Source organism: Natator depressus, chromosome 7, assembly GCF_965152275.1.
Source record: "Natator depressus isolate rNatDep1 chromosome 7, rNatDep2.hap1, whole genome shotgun sequence".
Taxonomy (NCBI): Eukaryota; Metazoa; Chordata; order Testudines; family Cheloniidae; genus Natator; species Natator depressus.
Window position 1 is genome coordinate 95,430,706 of NC_134240.1, and position 22,885 is coordinate 95,453,590.

The window sequence follows — 22,885 nt, forward strand, 5'->3', positions numbered from 1 at the left end:
AAGTGGCATTATGATTTAAAAATAACTGCATACTTTTGGTAAATTATAAACAACAAAAAGTTCAAGACAGTTTTAGCCTATAGTATCACTGCACACACACCCACACTTACAACTCACAGGTGACTAATCTGTAATTTCTTTTCACTGTATTTTTCTCACATAGCAGTTTTAGGGCCCATTGCTATCTAAGAATAAAATTCATGCTATATATGCTGTAGCTATATTTGTTACACATCCCTAGCAAGATTTTTGTTAATGGACAAAAGTTTAGATGGCAGTTGAAAAAAATGAAACTATGTTTTTCTACCTCTAGCCATAAATAATCCTTGAACTGAAAAATACAAACGTCCACATTCATCAAACTGTGTCTGGTTGGGGGCAGGTGTTTTAGTTTTAATATGAAATTTTCTTGCTTTTGTCAGATTGATTCACAACCATAATGATAATTTTAAAGCAGTTTGTAAGGTCTATAATCCATTTCCTGACTTTAAGATAGAGAGTAAATCATTCAAAATGATTTTGTGCAAACCCACACTATAGATCTGAAATTAACTATTTATCATCCAGTCCCTGATAGGAATAGTTTTGCAGGCATGCTTTAAAATATTAAGAAAAGACGTACCAGAGAAATATTAACAAAAATTCTGAACAAAAGATTTATCTTGGATGTGGAAGGGTAAAAGAAAGTTTTAATACAGAATCCATGTTAAATGCTGTGAAAGAAATATCACATTTGACATGATTTTCAGTTTTTAGCATGTATTTCGCAAGAGCACAGACTCTTGCACTTTGCAGGTTCATGGGAAATTTAGCAATAACAAAGAATTTGTCCAGGCTTTGCACAGGTTTGTCCCCATCCTTCAACTGAGCAGAGTGTGAACTGCTAGCAGCTTTTTTTACCCCAAGGTAACTTTTGTGTATATATAAATAAATAAATTAAATAAAAGAAGCATGATTGTATTTTTATTTGTTGAATTACCACAATCTGAATGGTATGTTACTTCATTTGAAATATTAAAGAAGTAGTGAAGTGACAAAAGTAAAGGTAACGGTTATTACTGTCTCCTGTGAAAAGGGAAAACCATTTCAGTGTCTCCTTTAAAACAATTCAAGAATTCGTTAACTTTGGTCATTGAATATGGTAGTAGATATTGATGTTAAGATCAATTATGTACTTACACACATTGTCCTCAGTGGAAAAACATGCATAAGACATTATGATGGTCTGTGTTAGGGGAATCTGGCTTAGTGCAAATGAGCAGATGGTGTTATCACAACATTTCCCTCTGAAGTTTGATTGTTTCACTCCTACTTCAGCTCACAGTATCAGTGTTCGCAAAAAGAAAAGGAGGACTTGTGGCATCTTAGAGACTAACCAATTTATTTGAGCATAAGCTTTTGTGAGCTACAGCTCACTTCATCGGATGCATGTATGTGCATATAATATCAGTGTTGTGATATTTTTCATTCTTCTTTTGCATGGATGCTTTCTGATTCTCCATGGTTCATCCTTTGAGCACATTTTCCTCATATGTGGAGTAATGACTCCCTTATTTTTATTTTGATCTTTCATTCCCAGGAAATTGTTTATTGCCTTTATAACAGGCTCTCAAGTCTTCTTTTAAATGTAGCCTTTGTGTTGTTGCTATGGGCTTGTGAACATGTTTTAGGAAACATGCAAGTGGCATAAGGGAGTTTGCAAAAATTTCTGTGACTGCATTTCTGTCCTTGGTTCATGTCCATGAGGATTTGAATCAGTTGCTGATCTTTTGTAAAGCAATCATCTTTACCTACAGATATTACTGAATTTCTAATGTAGAACTTTAAGGGTTGAAAAGATAATTTAAACTTATTGTAATCAAAGGATCACTTTATGCCAACTGGCAGAGGGTACAGGGATACATAATCCTTACAGGGATCCCCTGAATCTGGTATTTACATTCTAATTCTCTAAAGAGGGTCATGTATTGTTTCTGCTGAAAGCTTGTGTTACACTGATCACCATAATCTTTGTGAAATGTATGTGCATATAATATGTAAGGAGAAATGTATATATTGGAAATTATGTTCCTAGGGCCTTGTAGTTAAAGGCAGGTCATCCAGAGACAGCGTGCCGTCAGTGAAGTTACCCTATACAGGAGATGGGATACATTTATATCCCTGGCCGGCCATTGTGTATTGTGTGTGTTACAATGGGGATCTATTTGCAAACTGAATCAAATTCTAATGAAGAGATTGTGGGGACTTCATAAGGAAAATTAAGAAGTAAAACAGGTGGGGTAGGGCCCTGTTTTAAAGATGAAGAACAAGGACTGGTCTGGTATATCTTGGGGTGCAGAAAGATGCTTTGGCATCCTTCACTGAGGGAGACAAATTGCCATCAGACTTGATGCCATGAAAGAAGAGTCTCAGCCATCCTGGTTAAAAAGTGCTCTAAGAAGGACTGCAGTACCTTACTAGACAAGCGGGCATCTTGTGAGATGTGTTTAGGGTGTAGAATGCATGTTAGGATTTTATTTTATATGTAACTTTTTATACTTGATTTCTCCATAAATAAATGTAAGCGTTATGTAATAAGTGGAGCTGTGTTCTAAGGTATAACTAGTAAGCTGCAGGGCACTGTTCCTTTGGGAACTGCAGGTCTGGTAATTTCTCACACTAAGGGCCAGTGGTAGCAAGTTGCCTCACACCCCTTAGTACTCCTGGGAAGTGGCATACCCATTGTGGAGCTCATTTGGCACATCATGTTTTCTGTGTAAAAATGTCAGATTAAATCCTGCCCTGTGCTAGGCAGGTGTGTTAGTGGGAGAAGAAAGCATGCCATACCCCCCACAAAGCAGCCCACCATGATTCTACCCTAAGCACTAGTGACGAGGACTGGCTACTAATAGGCTGGTGCACCATACCTGCAAAGGGTTATGGTCTGCCAGGTGGGGAATAGTACTGGCTAGCCATTCAGAATGTAGGTGGCTTTGGGTAGCGTGTGTTAGCCAGAAGAACACACTGCTTCTTTTTTTTTAATTAAAAAAAAATGAAGGGGCTTATCCCAAACCATTTTACCCTGTGCCAACAGGATGGCTCCTGCATAGGTACATCTCCCTTCTTCCTGCACTTCTTTGCCAGGTGCTGCACACTGATAGGATTTCCCTCTTAAGTGTAGATTTCACTCCAGCCATAGTATTTAAAATGTTATGCAGAACCTTGTAATAGTTTGCTTACAGATTCTGATGGAAATTCTCTTTCTATGAGTGTCATAAATATAGGGAGAAGGGTAGCAACCTTTATGTATGCAGTAGCATAAAATCTCTCCTTGGCAGCTGTATTGGATTGCTTTACCTGTAAGGGGTTAAGCAGTTCAAATAACCCAGTTGGCACCTGACCAGAAGGACCAATGAAGAAAGAAGATCCTTCCCCCCACAGATTTGAAAGTATTTATTGTTGTTCTCTTTTGTTGTTCCCTCTCTGGATGGAGAGAGAAGCCAAGCAGGTACAATATCTCCTGAAAATATACCTGAAATAATCCATCTAAAACCACAGAAATTGTGAGTAAGGCAAGGAAATGCATTAGGTTATTTTTTGTTTTGGCTTGTGAATTTTCCTATGCTACAGAGGTAGTTTTATTCCTGTTTTTGTAACTGTGAAGCTGGCCCAGAGGGGAATCCTCTGTTTTAAATCTTTTTATTACCCTGTAAAGTTACCTTCCATCCTGATTTTGCAGGTGTGATTTTTTTATTTTTTTTATTTATAAATAAAGTTCTTCTTCTTTTAAGAACCTGATTAATTTTCAGTGTCCTGAAGACAAAGGGTCTGGTCTGTGCTCACATTGCTAAGGCAATTGGTTGGTACATTATTCTCAAGCCTCCCCAGGAAAGGGGGTGAAGGGGCCTGGGGGAATATTTTGAGGGGATAGGGATTCCAAGTGACCCTTCCCTGAATTTTTGTGTAAATCACTTGGTGGTGGCAGCAATACCGTCCAAGGACGAGGAAAGGAATTTGTGCCTTGGGGAAGTTTTAACCTAAGCTGGTAGAATATAAATTTAGGAGATCTTTCATGCAGGTCCCCACATCTGTACCCCAGAGTTCAGAGTGTCGGGGGGAACCCTGACAATGAGTTTTGTAAAATATTTAACATATCCTTTACATGAGTGGCCATTTCAGTTGACTTGAGTTAAAGTCTGGTCAGGGCTATTGTTCTTGTTTTTGCCTGTCTCAGTGTTTTTAAAGATTTCATTAGATAATTGCAAATTGTAGTTTCTGTAATGGTTTCCACAGGAGTCAATAGATTCTGATCTCTACCACATGACAGAGGCACTGACCTATGTCACTCTGATTGTGATTGGAACCAGGAAATAAAGTCCAATTGCTTACCAGCACTCCTGAGCACTCCAGTCTTTATTATGTGGTATCAGAAGAAAACTGAATCTTTCACAGAAATGGAGTAAGCTAAATCTCCCAAACCCCTGAGGATAAAAGGGAACCAGGCAGAGAACTGGAGGAGATGGTTGCAGCACTTCTGAATTTTCCTGGGAGCAAGTGGTAATGCAGAGAAATCAGAGAGGGTGAAATCCCTCACACTGCTCCAAGTGGCTTGTCCAGCTGTACTGGAGGTCTACAAGAAATTCCAGTGAGGGCATGAAGGGGACTGAAAACTAGCAGGCAAAGGTCAGTATCCCTGTCATATAATAGCGGTCAATATGCCACAATTTCATTGGCTATTATAATGATCTCTGAAACTACAGGTGATGTTACCCACAGGGTACTACATTCACTGTTCTGTAAATGGCATGAGCTGGGCTTGCATTACTATGAAAATGACAATTGCATTTATTTGACTTCTGCATCCAGATTTTCTAAGTAGGCTTGGGTAGCTAGAAATTCAGCCAAGAAGGCAATGAAGCATGACTAGCCCCACATTTTATGAAGCCCTATGTACAGCAAGATGTATGGATTCCTCTCCAGCTTTCACCCCTTCCTGTGACTGCCCAATCCCCAGTGAACAACCCAAAGGGATGCCAAGCATCAGACATTGTGTGTGACAGTCACACTGTCGCAAGCCCTATCACACCTGTCTGCATCTCCTCTGCCATCTCATGCATTCAACTAGGCATTTGCAGTTCCTCTTCCCAGCTGGTGGGATATGCTCTGGAATCAGGTTTTTGCTATCAATCTATCTCTGTCTCGCCTCACTCTTCTCCCCCAATTGGTATCAGACCCAGGGAGGAGGAAGTAGTGCCAGCAACAGCACCTGGTAGTAAAAATGTGTGTGTGTGTGAAGGGATAGCATAATGCAGGGGTCAGGAGTGGGTAGGCTAATGGAGAGTGGGGCAGAATAAGGAAGGCTGTAACAGAATCCCTCATATTTCCAGCAACCCTGCAGTCCCCAGGATTCCACTGCCCCAGCTCATTCCTCCACCAACAATCCTCCAGGCTCTCCTCCTTCCTGCCCAATCCCTATTCCCATACTAAGCTCCCTCCCAGCAGCTCCTGCTTCCCTTCATTAACCTCCCCATTGGCTTCTCTAGAACCCTGGTCTGCCTCTGGTTGCTCTTGCTTCTGAGTTGTGTGAAAGATAGCTTCCTGCCTCCCCTATACTTACTGCTATTGCACAGGGAGACCCTGAAGGGAAAAATCAGTGACTTTTGCTCACTATCAAGAAAGGTCACACGTGAAACTGCACAAAATTAGGCCTCTATGCAATCCATACTCACTGATGTACATTTCACTCATTTTTATATAATTATGCAGTATAATTAAATAGCTACCTTCTAACTTGACTACCTGCAACCTCCCCAGTTCCTTCACTTGTTTGTGAACCCCTAGGAACCAGAAAGAAGATGAAAGGGGAAAAAGGGGGGGATAATTAAATGTATTTTCCATAAACTCAGTCTAGCTAACACTGCAGATAGGAAGGGCTGGAATGAAAGCCAGCAAATCCTCTTGCCACTGTGGGGATTTTATTTATTTATTTATTTATTTATTGAGTGGGGCAAATAGGGGAGAAGAAAGGACAAAACCTGGCAGGCAGCCAAGTCTGATTGACTGATTCACTCTCTGAATACAAGCAATTGATGAAAGTGGACCAAGACACATGTCTGCATTCCGTTATGAGCCGCAGCTTATTCCCTCATTTGGCTGACAAGTTAGTTCTCGGCATGTCACTCAGGCTACTTCTAAGCCCTGGTAGCATTTGTGATTCTTGCCTGTAAAAGACATGCAGCATGCATGCAAAGGCTGCTGGGGCATACAAAAAAGTGCTATATAAGAGCTAAGTATTAGTACTCTGAAGTCCAGAGAAAGTAGCTGATGCTTACCCTCTCTACTGAGACTGCCAACAAGGTGCCAACGGTGGTGATATTTTTTAGGAATTAGACTAATACCATTAGCTGAGTTAGTTCCGTTATTTAAAATATCTGGCATTAGTTTACAAAATCAAGCAGTTGATTATTACATACACTTAGAGGCACTTTTCTATTTAAAAAAAATCTAACATGGCACGTATGAAATTGCAGAAAACTCCAACCGAATTTTACCAGTTTTCTATTTGAATTTATTTTAAAATGACTTTTTTATAATTACTTTGTACATTAGTACCCTTCTCATAAAACATTTTTCTTGTCTGACATAATTCCCTCATTTTCCTGTCACAATTGTAGTAACCTCTTTATGCAGCTAGTAAATATTTTACTACTGTTTCTCTCAAAAATATTCTAGATATTTAAAAAGCTTTGTCGTGAAGCAGATTTAGGGTTGCCATAAGCATAGCTTACCTAACACAACCTCACAAAAGCAAGGCAATGAAAGGTTAAACCACCTTATGATACATACGCTCTGCTCATCTACCCACACACAATCCTTAACATTATCACATCTGCCATATAGCACAGACCAGACATCTCAACCTTATTTCTGCTCCCCTTAACCTGCTGTTCTACACACACCCATTTACCAAACTACCTTCTCCCAATAAAATTAATTGTGGATGTTTGGTGTGGTAGGATAGGAGGGTTTGATTTGTTAAAGGTAGTGATGGAAGACTGTATACTTAGGGGCCAGAGTAAAGGTCAAGGTGTGCCATCTGTGGTGTATTATACAGTTAAGCTGTGTGCCTATGGGTGGAGGAGAAGAGGATATCTACTTGTAGGTGGCTTAACTTTTCATGCCCTTGCTTTTATGGGATTATGTCAGGTATGTTGTGTATCTAGCAACCATAACTTCTTCACAACAAAGTTTTTTGGATATTAATTTCCTAGGTTTTTTTTAAGGATTAACCAACGGTGGTAGGTTATGACAGGTATTGCACATCAAACATCAGTAGTATAACATCTGACAGAAAAGCATACCAGGTGCTGGTGCATAAACTTTCAGCTATGATGAATAACAGGTAAAAATGAGATCCACTTTCCCCCCAAAAAACCCTACATGTTACATCAGATCTACACAAGATACACTGATGTCTCAAATGTTGTGCAGAGACAATGTTTTTTAAAAGATATCAGTCAACAATGAAAGGTCAGACTGCCTTCGGTCTGACCCAGTATGGCCATTCTTATGTTCTTAAGAACAAAAATAGCATGAGTTTCAAAGACTTCTTATTAAAAACTTATAAAGAGAAACCAGCAAAAACGGAATAGAAAATTCAAAGGTCATAGTGAAATTTCACATTGATAGGCCACCTATTTTTAGAGAAAAAACAGAAATACATCCCTCATTTAAAGTCCATTTTATAACACAACCCTAAATATGGTGTCACTACCAGGCAACACCATAGAATCTATTTGTGTGTATTAAATTGGAACATTACATATAAGTGCTAAGAACCTGGTATAGGTTTATATATGAAATGTGTAACTGTGTCCTTAAAATCACCAATTCCGTTGGATAAATAAGTATCTGCAGTTAGATACCTCAGTATTTGTAGTATTCAAGGTATTTCCTATGGTTATCCATGTATTTTACCTCTGTGTTGGGAGGTCAAAATAGTCCCTACATGGGACTTAAGTGGTGCATGGCCCCTTGTGCTGATTCTCCAAACTGGGATGAATTTTACCCATAGTGAAGAGTATAGGCTGGGCCCAAGGTATCTATGATTCACCAGGTTGCTGCAGAATTCAAGAACCTTGCCACACAGCACATGAGGCCTTCAGTACAGGGAGCTACTTGCAAATACTGAGATAACCTTATCTTACATAAAAATTGCAAGCTTTTAAACACTTTTTAAATGTGCATCTGTGCATTATCATGGGAGATGCTGTGAGCTTTAGTTTGACTGCATAATGTTTTCAATCCCAATGCCCTGTTTATAGTTGCTCATAACGCTGAAATTTTCATTTTTCAGCACGAAATTTTCCAAGCTTGGAGTCTGTCCAAAGATGAACTTTTTTGAAAAGACTAAGCAGAAATAGTTCAGCCATTTTTGCATATGGCGGGAATGGAAAAGAATATACGTTTCTGATTATAAAAACCTCTAGTTACCTGTTTTGAACACTCCTACAGCTGGGATTAGAAATTTGAAAATTAACATGGAAACAATTGTATTTATGTCTTCAACTGTTTTGGCAAAACTTGTTTTTGTTCTGACAACTGTGATAATCACAGGTTGCTTATTTTTGCTAACACACAAAGCACGTATTTTAAGAAGGTGAGATAGACATTCATACATGGCTGATTTAATGCTCAAGAGAGTATTGATGTGCACTTAGGCGGAAGCAGACTCCACTGGGGCACTAGGCTTGATCCCTGCAGACCTTTTAAGGTAGAAAGGGGTTAGAGAGAGTTGCTATGCACTTTGGAAAATTTCTAGAAAGATGCCATGCCAGAACTTCACTCCTTTCCCAACTATGCAGCTAAAGTGAAGACTGCATTATAATACATAAGGTTTTTTGGATGCAACCCTAATATTGGCATTCCTGATTTTTGAGTTCTTAATCAAGCAGCCTAAATGTTTTCTTAACCTGGGTTGGTTGGGTGTTTTTTTCTTAATATTTAGGGTTTTTTTAAGATCTTAACTTTTCAGTTTATTTTAGATATCCTTTAAAGACTATAGACTTTAACATATTAGACTAAATAGTCTGTTGGTGACTTTTGTATATCAGGAACATTAGTCCTGATTATGAACAGAGTGCTTGAATTTGACATGGCTCTGCTTCAGGCTGCAAAGTGTTTGCAAATAAAGAGGCCGTGTTGAGAGGATTGTGCAGTTATGTAATATGAACGATTTATGAAAAGCAGCTTTTTTCGTTTCCAGGGAGTGAGATGAAATTTCTTCCACAACATGAATAGTCTTGGGCACTAGTATCAAGAAATTTTGAAATCCTGTTGGCCCTTTAGGATTATGTTTTTTAAACCTTATGCTATTTTAAATTGAAAAGTAAATGCATTTGGATAATAAAGAAAACAGTATTCCAAGTTTGTGAATGAAATCCTGGCCCCACTGAGATCAAAACAGCTGTGCCAAATGCAGCCAGGAGTTCACCCTGTGTAACAATGACTCATACTAACTTATTCCAATTTCTCCATGGATAAACAGTTAACATGCCTCATCCCTGTATCTCCAAAACAGATGTTTGGTGGCCTGAACCTAGGTGAAAGATTTGGACTTCCCAGCCTCACAGAAATGATTGTCATTGTCATGTTGGATTATGCCAATCCTTCCAGTGCTGTCCTCAAAAGTAGACTCATAGACTTTAAGGTCAGAAGGGACTATCATGATCATCTAGACCAGGGGTGGCCAACCTGTGGCTCCGGAGCCACATGCGGCTCTTCAGAAGTTAATATGCGACTCCTTGTATAGGCACCGACTCCGGACCTGGAACTACAGGTGCCAACTTTCCAATGTGCCGAGGGGTGCTCACTGCTAAACCCCTGGCTCTGCAACAGGCCCTGCCCCCACTCCCTTCCCGCCCCCTCCCCTGAGCCTGCCATGCCCTCGCTCTTCCCCCTCCCCCACCCCAGAGCCTCCTGCATACCACAAAACAGCTGATCAGGCGGTGCGGGGAGGGAGGAGGAGGCGGCACTGATCGGTGGGGCTGCCGGTGGGTGGTAGGCGCTGGAAGCAGGGTGAGGGAGCTGATGCGGGGGCTGATGATGTATTACTGTGGCTCTTTGGCAATGTACACTGATAAATTCTGGCTCCTTCTCAGGCTCAGGTTGGTCACCCCTGATCTAGACTGACCTCCTGCACATTGCAGGCCATAAAACCTCACCTACCCACTCCTGTAATCAGGGTCAGTGGAAGCTTCCTATCAGTGGGGGGCCCACCAGTGCCCGAACGAATCATGGCCCCACCCTCCGCACCACCCCTCCTCCCACCCCGTGCCACCCCTTCCCCCCAAAGAGCCCTGCCTCTCTTCCCATCACTCATCCTTATGGCTGGTTAAAAAGGGGAGGGGGGGGCATGGCCACCTGGGACCCTGTTCCAGAACCCCTACCTGTAATAGACTCCTAACCTTTGGCTGAGTTACTGAAGTCCTCAGATCATGATTTAAAGACTTCAAGTTAGAAAGAATCCACCATTTACACTAGTTTAAACCTGCAAGTGCCCCATGCCCCATGCTGCAGAGGAAGGCAAAAAAACCCCAGGGTCTCTGCCCATCTGACCTGGGAAAAAATTCCTTCCCAACCCCAAATATGGCATTCAGTTAGATCCTGAGCATGTGGCTAAGACCCAGCAGCCAGATACCTGGGGAAGAATTCTCTGTAGTAACTCAGAGTCTTCCCCATCTAGTCTCCCATCACCGGCCATTGGAGATATTTGCTGCTAGCAGTTGGAGATCAACTACATGTCATTGTGGGCAGTTTCATCATACCATCCCCTCAGACCATCCCCCCATAAACTTATCAAGTAGTACATAAAGGAGTAAGATGTTCATACATTTCATTTCTATCTAATTACCAAATATATCACATATTTTGAATCCAGATTCACATCTGATTCATACTTAAATCGTCTGGTGTTACGTCACTGCATACTGCACATTGTTAACTTCATAAATGCTAAGATTATAAAATATGTAGAATTAATTAATCCTACCCCATATTATGGGATATTTTCTCCTGTATTTATTATTATGATTTTCTATTTTGAGTCTTTATCCTAAATTGTAAAAACAAATCCAATATATTTTGTCCATAGCAAGTTGACAGGTTGCAATATTCTAATGTATTCCAGCACTGACTGACCAATGCAATGATTTATCTTCTGGATGCATTAAGTCTTAGAGATGATATTTCTGGGACGTAATATATGGTATTGCAATCTCCTTAGCTGTATTGTATTATGTGCACGTATACAGGGGGAGGAGTGTTGTAAATAGCAAAATGGAGTAATTCAGTGCTGTCAAATTTCTAAATAATGTGTGCTAAATTCTGCCCACATGCAACTTCCATGGAAATCAGTAGAATTTGCCTATGCCTGACTTTAAACTAGCCAGCTTTAAACTAGCCACAGCAACACAAGCTTCAGTGTGAGCTAGCCCCGGCAAGTAATTTCTAAGGGTTCCAGGCAGGCTTGTATGCTGGAGCGCATGTGCTGCAACTTCACTTCTCCGGGACCAGAGATAGCTAGATTAAAGCCTGGCTATGTCTTCTCGACATCCTGTGATTACAGTATAGACATACCCTAAAAATAGATTTTGGCCCAGTATACTTTTCCCCTATACACTCCATTGTTCTTTTTTTTCTTCCAAAAATCGATAAAGGTGAATGTGACCCATTAAATTTAATTCAGAATCAGAGCTGGCTGAATACAGTACACATTTTTCTCAAATATTCACTTTTAATTTTAAATGGATTCAGACACCTTTTTGTGTTTACCTTCCAGGAATAGTTCAGGAAATAACAAATTTCACATTTGTAATCATGAGTACTTGAGATGGAAACCCAAAAAGAGTTACTCTTATGAAATTAGGGACAGAAGAATGTCAGGTGACACATGTCCTATCAGAACAACTCCACGTGTGAATGTCAAAAGTTCACAATGAACTGCTTTCTAATAATCTACGGCAGTAGACTGTTATTCACAGAATAGATTCACATTAATTATTCACCAAAAAGTCCAGTACACAGAATCATAGTCCTCAAGACCCATTTCTCCCATGATGCCTACTGGTAATTATCCATTTAATTAAGGTTTGGTTGGGTGGGTCTCTTATATTTAGTTGATTTTCATTTAATTATTTTTTAATATAGTGTATTTAAATATGTATTTAATGCAGGCGTAAACAGATATTTTACATATTTTAATTACATCCCTAGCCTCCACCCTGCCTGTTGTTGTTTAAGACCCAGTTCTGCTATCCTTGCAGTTGGACCCCTATGTGACTTCTGTGCTGGTGGAAGGGTCCACCCTTACAAACTGCAGGATTGGCCTTTAGATGGAAATCTCTTTGGGCCATTGACTGTGGCTTTCAATGTTTCTACAGCACATAGCACAATAGGGCCAAAATCCTGACTGGGACATCTGAGCACTATCAAACTAGAAATAATTCATAATAATAAACGGTTGAAAGGCCAAGCCGCAAAAATGATCAGAATGTTTGCTGGCTGAGGATGACAAGAGGGCAATTATTAGATTTGATATCACAAGCAAAATCATGCTTTTTGGGTGCAGGTTTGAACTGTTGTTTCCCATGGAAGTTAACAGAAGTATAGTTCATAATCCTGAGGAAAGAGTCTCCCTCCACATGCCCCAACTTCCATATGCCAGTCAGCAGTATATATGGGCCATAAAGACACTGCACGTGGCTGGGGAGAATTCCCCCACTGCAGAAGCAATGTAGGGCCGATTTAATCAGCTCAGTGCCAGGGACCACACCAGCCCCCTTCCCCCCAATTGACCAAAAATCCACACAGAGCAGAGAAGCTTTGAAGGCACCTCTGTCTTCCCTCCCACTGGGTTGCATACTCTGGTGTGTGCTTCACAGAGTCACAGCATAAAACTGTTTTGTTAATTCAGGCAGAAATTATTTTACTTTGAATTTTAAAGATTTTGTATAATTTCAGCTATCATTAATTGTGAAATGGACCAATAGATTCTTTTAGTTAACATATTTAAGAAACAATAGTTTAAGCCTGCACAGAAAAAGCATGACTTTGCTTGGAATTTTAGAGTTAATAAATAACTTCCTGTCTGTCCAAAATTAACTTATTAAGAGTCCAGCGTACATTCCTGGCTCAACCAAAATTTCTGTTGACTTCAGTAAGAGTTTTGCCTGAGTCCTTACTCTGTGACAGGTCCCTTAAAAAATCTATGTTTTAGCCAGAAAAATTAGCATAAAATAGCTCCTTGTAAGCAATACAAAGGCTTTTAAATTAAAAAGTATGAAATCAGGGTTCATAAACTGGTTCTATAATAAAACAGCTCAGAGTCACTTTCATTGTAAAATCAGTTCTTGCACCCTGAACAAATTTACAGATACACATGCATTTAATATATAGCATCCAAGAAATTAATAATATACATTACTTTAAGCAAGTCCTGTTGAGATACAATTCTTGATATACATGCATACATAGAAGCTTGAACATTCTGAAAAAGAAAGTTTAGATACAACCTTTGCACTGGGGCTCAGTTTTCCATTTCCAACTGACATGACTAGTCAGTCCCATTGAAACCAAAAGGGCTACTCATGTCATTAAGGAATGCAGAATTGAGCTCTTAATAAAATCATTGAGAGTTTTGTCTGAGTGAGGACTGCAACACAGGGCTATGAAAGTGAATGTTGTTTTTATGCAGTAAAATGAATAATTCATCATTTTCTTTAGTGCAGATCAAATTAGTTTGCTTTAATTCAGATCAATGTGGTATCATGTTCCAGGATTTTAGTATTTTAAGTTTTATAACAATGTGGCTGTGATCTTTAGATTTTGGGAGATTTGTTAGAATTGGCTTCAGTTCTGTAAGGATGGAAAAGGCAGCATCAGCAACTTGTATACAAAGTTAGAGCTGACCTTTAAAATAAGAATAAATAACATATATACCGTGCATGAGTAGAAAAGGATTGCTAGTGAAATAAAAATATAGATATTTACATTTTCCATTTTCTTCCATAAATTTCCAGTGACTAAAAGCACAACAGTTTTTAATAAATACACTCAAATGTTTTCATTCAATGCTGCATATTTTAATCAGTTATATATTTTTCAAATAAAGTCACTATTACACAGATAATTTATATAGCTATGTTTAAAGTAAATTTTCAAAATGACAGATTTGGGGGGATAGGAGGTTGGCTTTCTAAATATCTTTCTTGGAGCAGTGTCCTGTGTGCTATCAGTTCAGTTTTCATAAGCAAATTTTACTTTTTAAAAAGAGCTTCCTCTAATTTGACTGTTTTCATATCTTCATAAATAATAATTCCCCAGGGAAAAAAACTAACATGATTTTTCTATAGTTAAGTATAAAAGACATGTAAATAGAAATATTAACAATGTTTAATTTATCTGAAGGAAAAAAACAGCCAGGAGCACTTCTGGATCGAAGTACTTGGGTATCTTGTAAAGCTCCTGGAAATAAAGTTGTGCCTTTATAGAAAGGATGCTCCAAACTTACCTATATGAAAAAGATTTTGCACATCGTTCTTCCTTTGTGCTGGAAGGAGAGAAGATAATGCTGCCTGCTGGTCACCTCTAATCCGGCTTTGCAGCCCTAGGATCAGTTCAGGGATCAGGAATCATGGATGCTCTTCTTTGCTGGAGTAGTGCACTCGGGTTAGTGTGTGGGGGAGCCTGACTCACTAGCGCCTTACTGAGCGTGTTTGGAGGGGGAGGGAGATGGAGCTAGCAAGGGGAACGGCATGGAGGGGTTGGGGGTCATGGTCTGAGTACACATCTGCTGCGACCCATCTCTACCACTCTCAGTATACTGCAGGAATAGTCGGGGGCTTTGGAAGGAGCCTGCATTCGTTGGAGGCAGGGAAGGAGGGGTGTGAATGGCTGGAGAAGGGAAGTCCGGGCTCGGGGTCAAATTGCACGTGTAGTGCTAGATTCTCCTCCCCGTCGGATTTTCCTCCCTGCCTGATAGTAAGAACGCCGAAGTGATCGGTGCTGCTTAGTTACAACAGTGAAGCTGCTGCCCTAACTCTGCCCTCACTTGTCATCAGAATTTGTCCTCCACGGAAAACAGGAGTAAAAATGGGGCAGGGGGAAGAGAGGGGCAAAAACGGGAAGGAGGGAACAAAAATGAGGACGATTGGGCACAACTCACTCAAGGAGGGACAGAGCGGGAGGGAGGACAGAGAGGCACATTGAAGAAATGAGGGCGAGGGTAGAAACGGGAAGAAGGGATTAGAGGGGCCGAAATGGGGAAGAGGAGCGGTGTGTCGCTCCCCCTGAGGCGGTGCCCCCTCCTGCCTAAGCCGGGCTGTGGTGCTAAAGCCATGACGCAGCCCAGCGCCTGGATAACGCAGCATTGATCAAGCCAGAAAACAGAGCTGCGGCCGGCGGGAGACTTGATTCATTGACCTGCCACTACTCCCTGAGCCCGGCTAAGCACTCGGAGACATGCTTGTGTGGTGGTCAGAAGAGTTCCCTGCCCATGGCAGGGACGGGGTGGGGACTGGGGTGTCCTAATTGTCCGGTTGACGGCACAGGCAGAAGGAGGAGAGTGGAGGGGGAGCTCCTGGCATAAAGCAGGAAGTCCCTCCCTGACCAACAGCCCCTTCTTTACACTCTGTGTGTGTCCCACTTCTGTGCACAGCTAGAGCCATCAATAAGAGTTAATCTGAGCAAAGTGACATGGCTCTAGCCACATGTACCCTCTGTGGTCCATGGAATCTAGTAGTTGTTTTTGGGTTTTGGGGGGGAGAAGAGGGTATTTTTCTTCAGAACAGTTCATTTAGTTTGCATTAATAAATATCTGTTTTAACGTTATAATGAGGTAATATCTTTTATTGGTCCAACTTCTACTGGTGAAAGAGACACAGAGCTCTTCTTCACTCCAAAGCTTGTCTCTTTCACCAACAGAAGTTGGGCCAATAAAAGATGTTACCTCACCCACCTTGTCTCTAATATCCTGGGACCAGCACAGCTATACAGCACAGCTACAACAACATGTTAACCTTTATCATGTGAAGTTTTGGAATAGCCTTCCAAGGGAAGCAGTGGGGGCAAAAGATCTATCTGGCTTTAAGATTAAATTCGATAAGTTTATGGAGGAGATGGTATGATGGGATACCATGGTTTCGGTAATTAAATATTCATGGTAAATAGGCCCAATGGCCTGTGATGGGATATTAGATGGGGTGGGATCTGAGTTACCCAGGAAAGAATTTTCTGTAGTATCTGGCTGATGAATCTTGCCCACATGCTCAGGGTTTAGCTGATCGCCATATCTGGGGTCGGGAAGGAATTTTCCTCCAGGGCAGATGGGAAGAGGCCCTGGAGGTTTTTCGCCTTCCTCTGTAGCATGGGGCACGGGTCACTTGCTGGAGGATTCTCTGCTCCTTGAAGTCTTTAAACTACGATTTGAGGACTTCAATAGCACAGATATAGGTGTGAGGTTTTTTTTGTAGGAGTGGTGGGTGAAATTCTGTGGCCTGCGTTGTGCAGGAGGTCAGACTAGATGATCATAATGGTCCCTTCTGACCTAAATATTTATGAATCTATCATGGTTTTCAGGAAAATTATGTTCTGCTCACATGTAAAGCAGAAAGGATTTCTTCCAAAGAGGAATACATTTCAAAAGCTTGTATTACCATAGGGGGAACAGTAGCAGGCCTTAAAATTGTTTGCCTAACGCTTTCTGTTTAGAGCCTTATTTTCAGTCGTGCTTTATTTTTTCAAGCCGTGGCCAGTTAGGCTGAAACTTCCCATGCATGCTCTCTGCCCCTGGCTACAGTTTTCTGGAAAATTTCAGTTAAAACCATTCAAGTGTTTCTGAGAATCAAATTAGGGGAAAATGGTTGTTTTGCCAATACAAAAAAAAATGTTTCTATAACCCTTACAAACACACTGGAGTACTGTTTGCTGCCTCTGCGCTCTGCTCGCTACAGAGCAAGAGAAAAGACAAGTGGGAGAAGCCATTTCTGGAGTTTTTCTTTTTTTCCAATCAGAAATTTCATCCACTGGACCAGGTCTAAGGACAGGAAAGCATAAGCAATTTCTGACAGGGTTTAAAGTCAGCCATCAGAAATTGTTACTCCCGTCTGGGGCTAAGGCAGGGGTGGCCAACCTGAGCCTGAGAAGGAGCCAGAATTTACCAATGTACATTGCCAAAGAGCCACAGTAATACGTCAGCAGCCCACCATCAGCTCTCCCACCATGCTCCCAGCACCTCCCACCCACCAGCAGCCCCCTTAGATCAGTGCCTCCTGCTCCCTCCCCCACTTCCTGATCAGCTGTTTCATGGTGTGCAGGAGGCTCCAAAGGGGAGGAGCGAGGGCATGGCAGGCTCAGGGGAGGGGGCGGGAAGGGGTGGAGTGAGGGCAGGGTCTGTGGCAGAGCCAGGGGTTGAGCAGCGAGCAGACCCCGGCACACTGGAAAGTTGACGCCTGTAGCTCCAGCCCCGGAGTCAGCGCCTATACAAGGAGCCGCATATTAACTTCTGAAGAGCCACATGTGGCTCCGGAGTCACAGGTTGGCCACCCCTGGGCTAAGGAAAGGGGAAGGGAAGCGATTTCTGACAGAATCGCCACCATCTATCAGAATGTGCTATAGTTGGTCTGGGGGATAAGGAAAGGTTAGGGAAGTAAATTTTGATAGGGTTCATTCTCACCTGTCAGAATTTAATATCTTTGAACCAAGATGAAGAGAAAAGGTGAGAGAGACAGCGTTCATTCTCAGCTCTCTGAAATTGCTACCCAGGGGCCAAGATGATAACAACAGTTGAGGTAAGCAACTTCCGAGAGGCTCCTTGTCACCCACTAGAATTTGGTACTTGTGGTCCAGGGAGGAGATGGAAGCATGTTTTATTATGGTAGAAAAAATGATAGGTAATTATAGCCAGTGTTGTTACCAGTAGCAAATTCTGACAAGAAGGGTGATTCTGACTGTGCATGCCTACTAGCCAGTCACATAGTGCTGAAGAATTCTCCAGCTACGGGACAACATCAGCAACGATGATTAAAATTAAAAGTAGGAGGGAAAGAATAGCTCCCACTTCCACAGCTCTCAATAGCAAAACTGGAGCAGATTTTGCTGCTCTCTTGTTTTTCTGTTATTGACTGTTATTGCCTAAAGCCCTTTTTAAATTAAAGAAATGTAAAATCATACATATACTGCAAATGATGAAGCCTGATCTGATTATAAACCCAGCATATACGCTGAGCGTGCCTGCACTGAGGCACCCTTCCTATCTTCATAACTGGGACACTCTCTCTCTAGCTATGTTCCATGTACAGCATTTATTTTTCATTCATCAAATAAGCAGAAAGGAAGCCTTAAAACACACTGAAATACACAAAATCCCTGATTGTTTTCACCACAGAACAGCTGCCACTGAGGGAGACAACATATTTCAATCCCATGTGGTGTTTTATAAAATTAGAATAAAGAAAACAGTTTAAGAGATTATACCATTACCAGTGTAATGACAGCACCGATGCGTTAGTTTGCTCATTTTTTCTCTTTTCTATTCTGAGATTATTGTAGGATTTTGGAAAGCTAATGGGAAACACTGAAGGTCCTAACTAGTTTCAAGGATTATTGTTTTAGAGATTTCATAATACCTGGGTCTGTCAATGTTTCTGGTTCCCCTCTGAGTGTAGGACACACAGAAATTTAGTGTGAAAAAGAATTTGGCCAAGATTTTCTAAAGTGTTTATTATTACTGTGTACTTCAGTTTTTAGTGCACCACTTGAGCTGTTCAGAAGATTCTGAAATTCAGGCACTTGTAAAGCATCTCAAATTGGGAATGAAAAATTGAGGCCCTTAATATCACCAGACACTTTTGAAAATCTTGGGCAGCAATAGCCCTTATATCACTATAGCAATATTGAATGACAGTAGCCTTTGGTCAGCCTGAATCAGAATTTCCTGAAATAACATCTTTACAGTGATGATGTGCCAGTGTCAATTAGAGTCATGCAGATAAAATAAACAATATTAGAATTAAACCCAGTTAGTGTACATTAAACTATTAAGGTTGTCAATATAACAGGTTAGTGTAAATGTAAGTTCTTCCTCTCTCTTACTCTATTCATTTTATTGTGATTTGGGCTTGCAACGCACATAGGGTCAAATTCTCCATTAACATTTGTGTTCCAAGTCACAGACAGGTCAATTCTACAAGGCGTCCTCAGTTCCCATTGAGATTATTTTGTAGGACCAGAACCATAATCTGGCTAGAACAAGATATATTTAATTGTATTGATATTGGGCTTGATTGAAGTACACTTACTCATTTTCAGTTGTGTCTACCCCTACAAATAATCTCATTAAAGTCAATGGGATTTCTTGTGGAGTAAGATACTACTCACCTTGAGTAAGGCAATCACAATTTGGCCTACATAGTTATTATTTATTCTGGCTTCTTAGGACACATTCTTGTCTACTCCCATATGCTTAAATATTCAGAGAGAAGCTTTACCCCTTCAATCTCATTTTTATCCTTAATCTAAATCCAGGAGATTTATTTTAAATTGTTATGGACATATGTTTGTAGCTATACAGTTTAAACATAATTATACAACAACTTTGCTATATATTTGCCTTATAATTAATAAACATATATATAATTTCAAAATAGATATTCAGTATTCATATTTCAGATGAAAAAAACACTTGTCACAATCTATAGAAATACAAAATGTAGATGGACAGTAGAAATTCATTGACCCATATGTTCCTAGTAATTTTCTGCTAGTGACAGAATAATTGGTGCTAAGGCCTATGCTTCCTTTCAAATCATTGGTTTGTGGTTGATGAGGCTACAGGCAGGTTCAATTGCTAGTTCAAAGCTTCAGCCATCTGTAGAGCAATTTGTAGGATGGGAAAATCAGATGACTCCCTCCCCAGACTGACAAAGAATGATGGGATTGATTCAAACAACTTCTAGCAAAAGAGAATCTTTGATATAGAACATTTGTTGTAAAACAAGAATTAGATGTACTGGATCAAATTCTGTGGTGCTCCATGACTGTTTTGTGCTACATCAGAGGTGGAATATGGCACTAAAGTTACCTTAACCAGCTCAGGGAGAATGACTACAGTGTAAAAGGGATCCTCCAGTGGTGTGACGTTGATGTGGAAACTACCGCTTATTTTTCTTGCTCCCAGTGTAGCAAGGAAAAGGAAATACAGCCAGAGGAAACAGAATGTGGCTGGGGTATGTGCTGATCCTCTGCTGCAGTTTCAGGTCCTTGTGGCTATTTGCAGCCTGCAAAGTTTGAATACAACCTGAGGGCCATTCTGAGTACTTGATCCTCCATTGCCATGCACCTGTATAGTTACATCAGTGCAAAGTGTGTGTAAACAGCTACCAAATCAGAATGGTAGCATTTTACAATCATTTTGCCATTTGTGTAAGTGAATACACAAGCTGCAGAGCAATGGCAAGTCAGGCCAAGAGTGTTAAATTTTGGGAGGTTTAATGCCTGCTTTAAATGCAAGTCCCAACTCCAACTTAACTATTGAGCTATTAACCTCTATAATATTATGTGCACAGAGTTTAGGGTGACCAGATGTCCTAATTTTATAGGGACAGTCCTGATATTAAGGCTTTGTCTTATATAGGTGCCTATTACCCCCCATCCCCAGTTCTGATTTTTCACACTTGCTATCTGGTCACCCTAATAGAGTAATAGTCAAAACATATAAATCATAGCTAATGAAATACTGTTATTAATCATTACAATTATTGAATCTAGTAAAATATCACAAGAAACCTGTACAGTTGCCATGCTACTCATACTACCAGTAAAAAGAAAAGGAGTACTTGTGGCACCTTAGAGACTAACCAATTTATTTGAGCATGAGCTCTCGTGAGCTACAGCTCACTTCATCGGATGCATCCGATGAAGTGAGCTGTAGCTCACGAAAGCTCATGCTCAAATAAATTGGTTAGTCTCTAAGGAGCCACAAGTACTCCTTTTCTTTTTGCGAATACAGACTAACACGGCTGTTACTCTGATACTACCAGTAGTAGTTCATTGAGATTTTTGGGGTTATTGAATATTGAGAATAGAAAACCGAGAGAGCACACCCCTTTTTTAGAGAGTTATTCTGGTTTTCTTACATAGGCAAAACACCCACAGAGCTGAATGGGGTTGCACAGTACATCTGAGAGTAGACCTTAGCCCATGATTTATGTCTTAATAGTGTCTTTTTAATAAATTGTTTTCTGGGACATTCTGTTACTTAGAGTACCTGGATACGTTCATCATGATACTTTCAACAGGTTTCATATAATGTCTGATTCTTATCATGCAAGTGATATGTTTTTTAATGAATGGAAATTCATGCTAATAATATCAGTGTTTAAAGGTAATTAATTCAATTACCATTTTAAATTAGAAAGTGAATGAATCATCACAGAAATTTCTGTCCTGTTTCCAGCCAAAAAAAGTTGAAAAATGTCATAAAACTTAATATATGCCACAGTTGCAAAATATTTCCCTTGTAGATAGTCACATTTAAAACTAGTTATACATTATGCTTGAGGGCTCCAAATTCTTTATTTGCTTTTATACAAACATTCCAGTAAATTTGTTGTTTTATCTCAAAATAAAAGGAACCATCTTCTTCTGATTTCAGCAAGAGAAATACTTGTGTGGGGGATTTCTCATTTTATCACTCGTGCAATTTTGTAGTAATCAAAAATGCCAGACTTCTCAGTCCCCAATTTATTACCATGGGCTCTATTGACTCTTTCATCTTACGTAACTTAAACCCCAAGTTCATATTGGTTGGTTCATAACTTCTGCTGCTACTACTGTCAAGAGATGCTTATGCACTTAGTACTCAAAATGACAGGACAGGAGCAAAACAGCTATTATACTTGGAAAGTAAAAATGTATGTCTCCCATATAACTGTAGTTTCATAGAATCTATAAATGTGGATATGTTGCTGTAAAGATCAGTTTACATATTGTTTTTGCTGAATAGAAATGACTTGAAATGTTAGGATATCTTGGGGCATAAGATTTCTCAGTGTTTATACTGCATTCAATGCCATCTTGGGTAATTTGATTCTGAGAAGACTTTTTTTCACAAATAACTACCTTTAAAATCTAGATCAGAACATCTGCAGTGCTGATTACTAGTGCTATATGACCGTTAGGAGCTGGAAAATTGAGACTGATGAAAAACATAGAGAACCTTCAGTTGTGAGTAAATGGACATTCTGGAGAGTTATCAAGGTTGGCTGGACAGGGTGGATATGCTGTTTTAGTCTCTAGGGCTATTTGTGTTACCAATTAAAATATTCTCAATATATTAATATATAAAATACTTAAAGGGACATTACACATATTGTAGGCTAAACTTTAGTTGTTTGTTTCATTTTATATAACCTAATATGAATAATATATATATATAATCATTTTTTTAAAAATTACTGCAAAGATTTTGATATGGATTTAAATATTTACTTGCAGTATTTACAACCCAAATCTTGCAGAAATGTGCTACTGACTAAGAGTCTGAAAATGAGACTTGTATATTTTCATGGCTAAGCTGAATGAAATGCAAAAAATAAAAACAGTATAACAGCTAAAATGTAAAGTTGAAATCATTCAGTTTTAATAATGTAATTATGAATAACAGTTAAGGATTTTAAAATTCATTTATTAAATAGTATCCATTTTAAATGTTTAATTAAAATGTACTTCACTATGCAGTCCAGTGGAAAAAAAACACTTTAAAAATATGGTGTATTTTTAGAATTCAGAAGAACGAGTATATTTTTCTGATTCTGATTATAAATTACATGAGAAGTAGAGGATGAGTCAG

At 39.8% G+C, this 22,885-nt stretch overlaps 1 protein-coding gene and 1 pseudogene across 1 annotated transcript in view; one reads left to right on the forward strand and one right to left on the reverse strand.

Annotated features, from left to right (window-relative positions):
* The window catches only part of LOC141991673 (gamma-aminobutyric acid receptor subunit pi-like), a 66,593-nt gene extending 51,920 nt beyond the window's left edge, over window positions 1-14,673 (reverse strand). Inside the window, exon 1 of the mRNA XM_074960010.1 lies at window positions 14,549-14,673. The gene's annotated coding sequence lies outside the window, so the exon portion shown is untranslated. The remainder of the gene's footprint in view (window positions 1-14,548) is intronic.
* Window positions 14,674-17,739: 3,066 nt separating this feature from the next.
* Window positions 17,740-19,991, forward strand: LOC141991345 (small ribosomal subunit protein eS21-like; annotated as a pseudogene).
* Window positions 19,992-22,885: the final 2,894 nt, after the last annotated feature.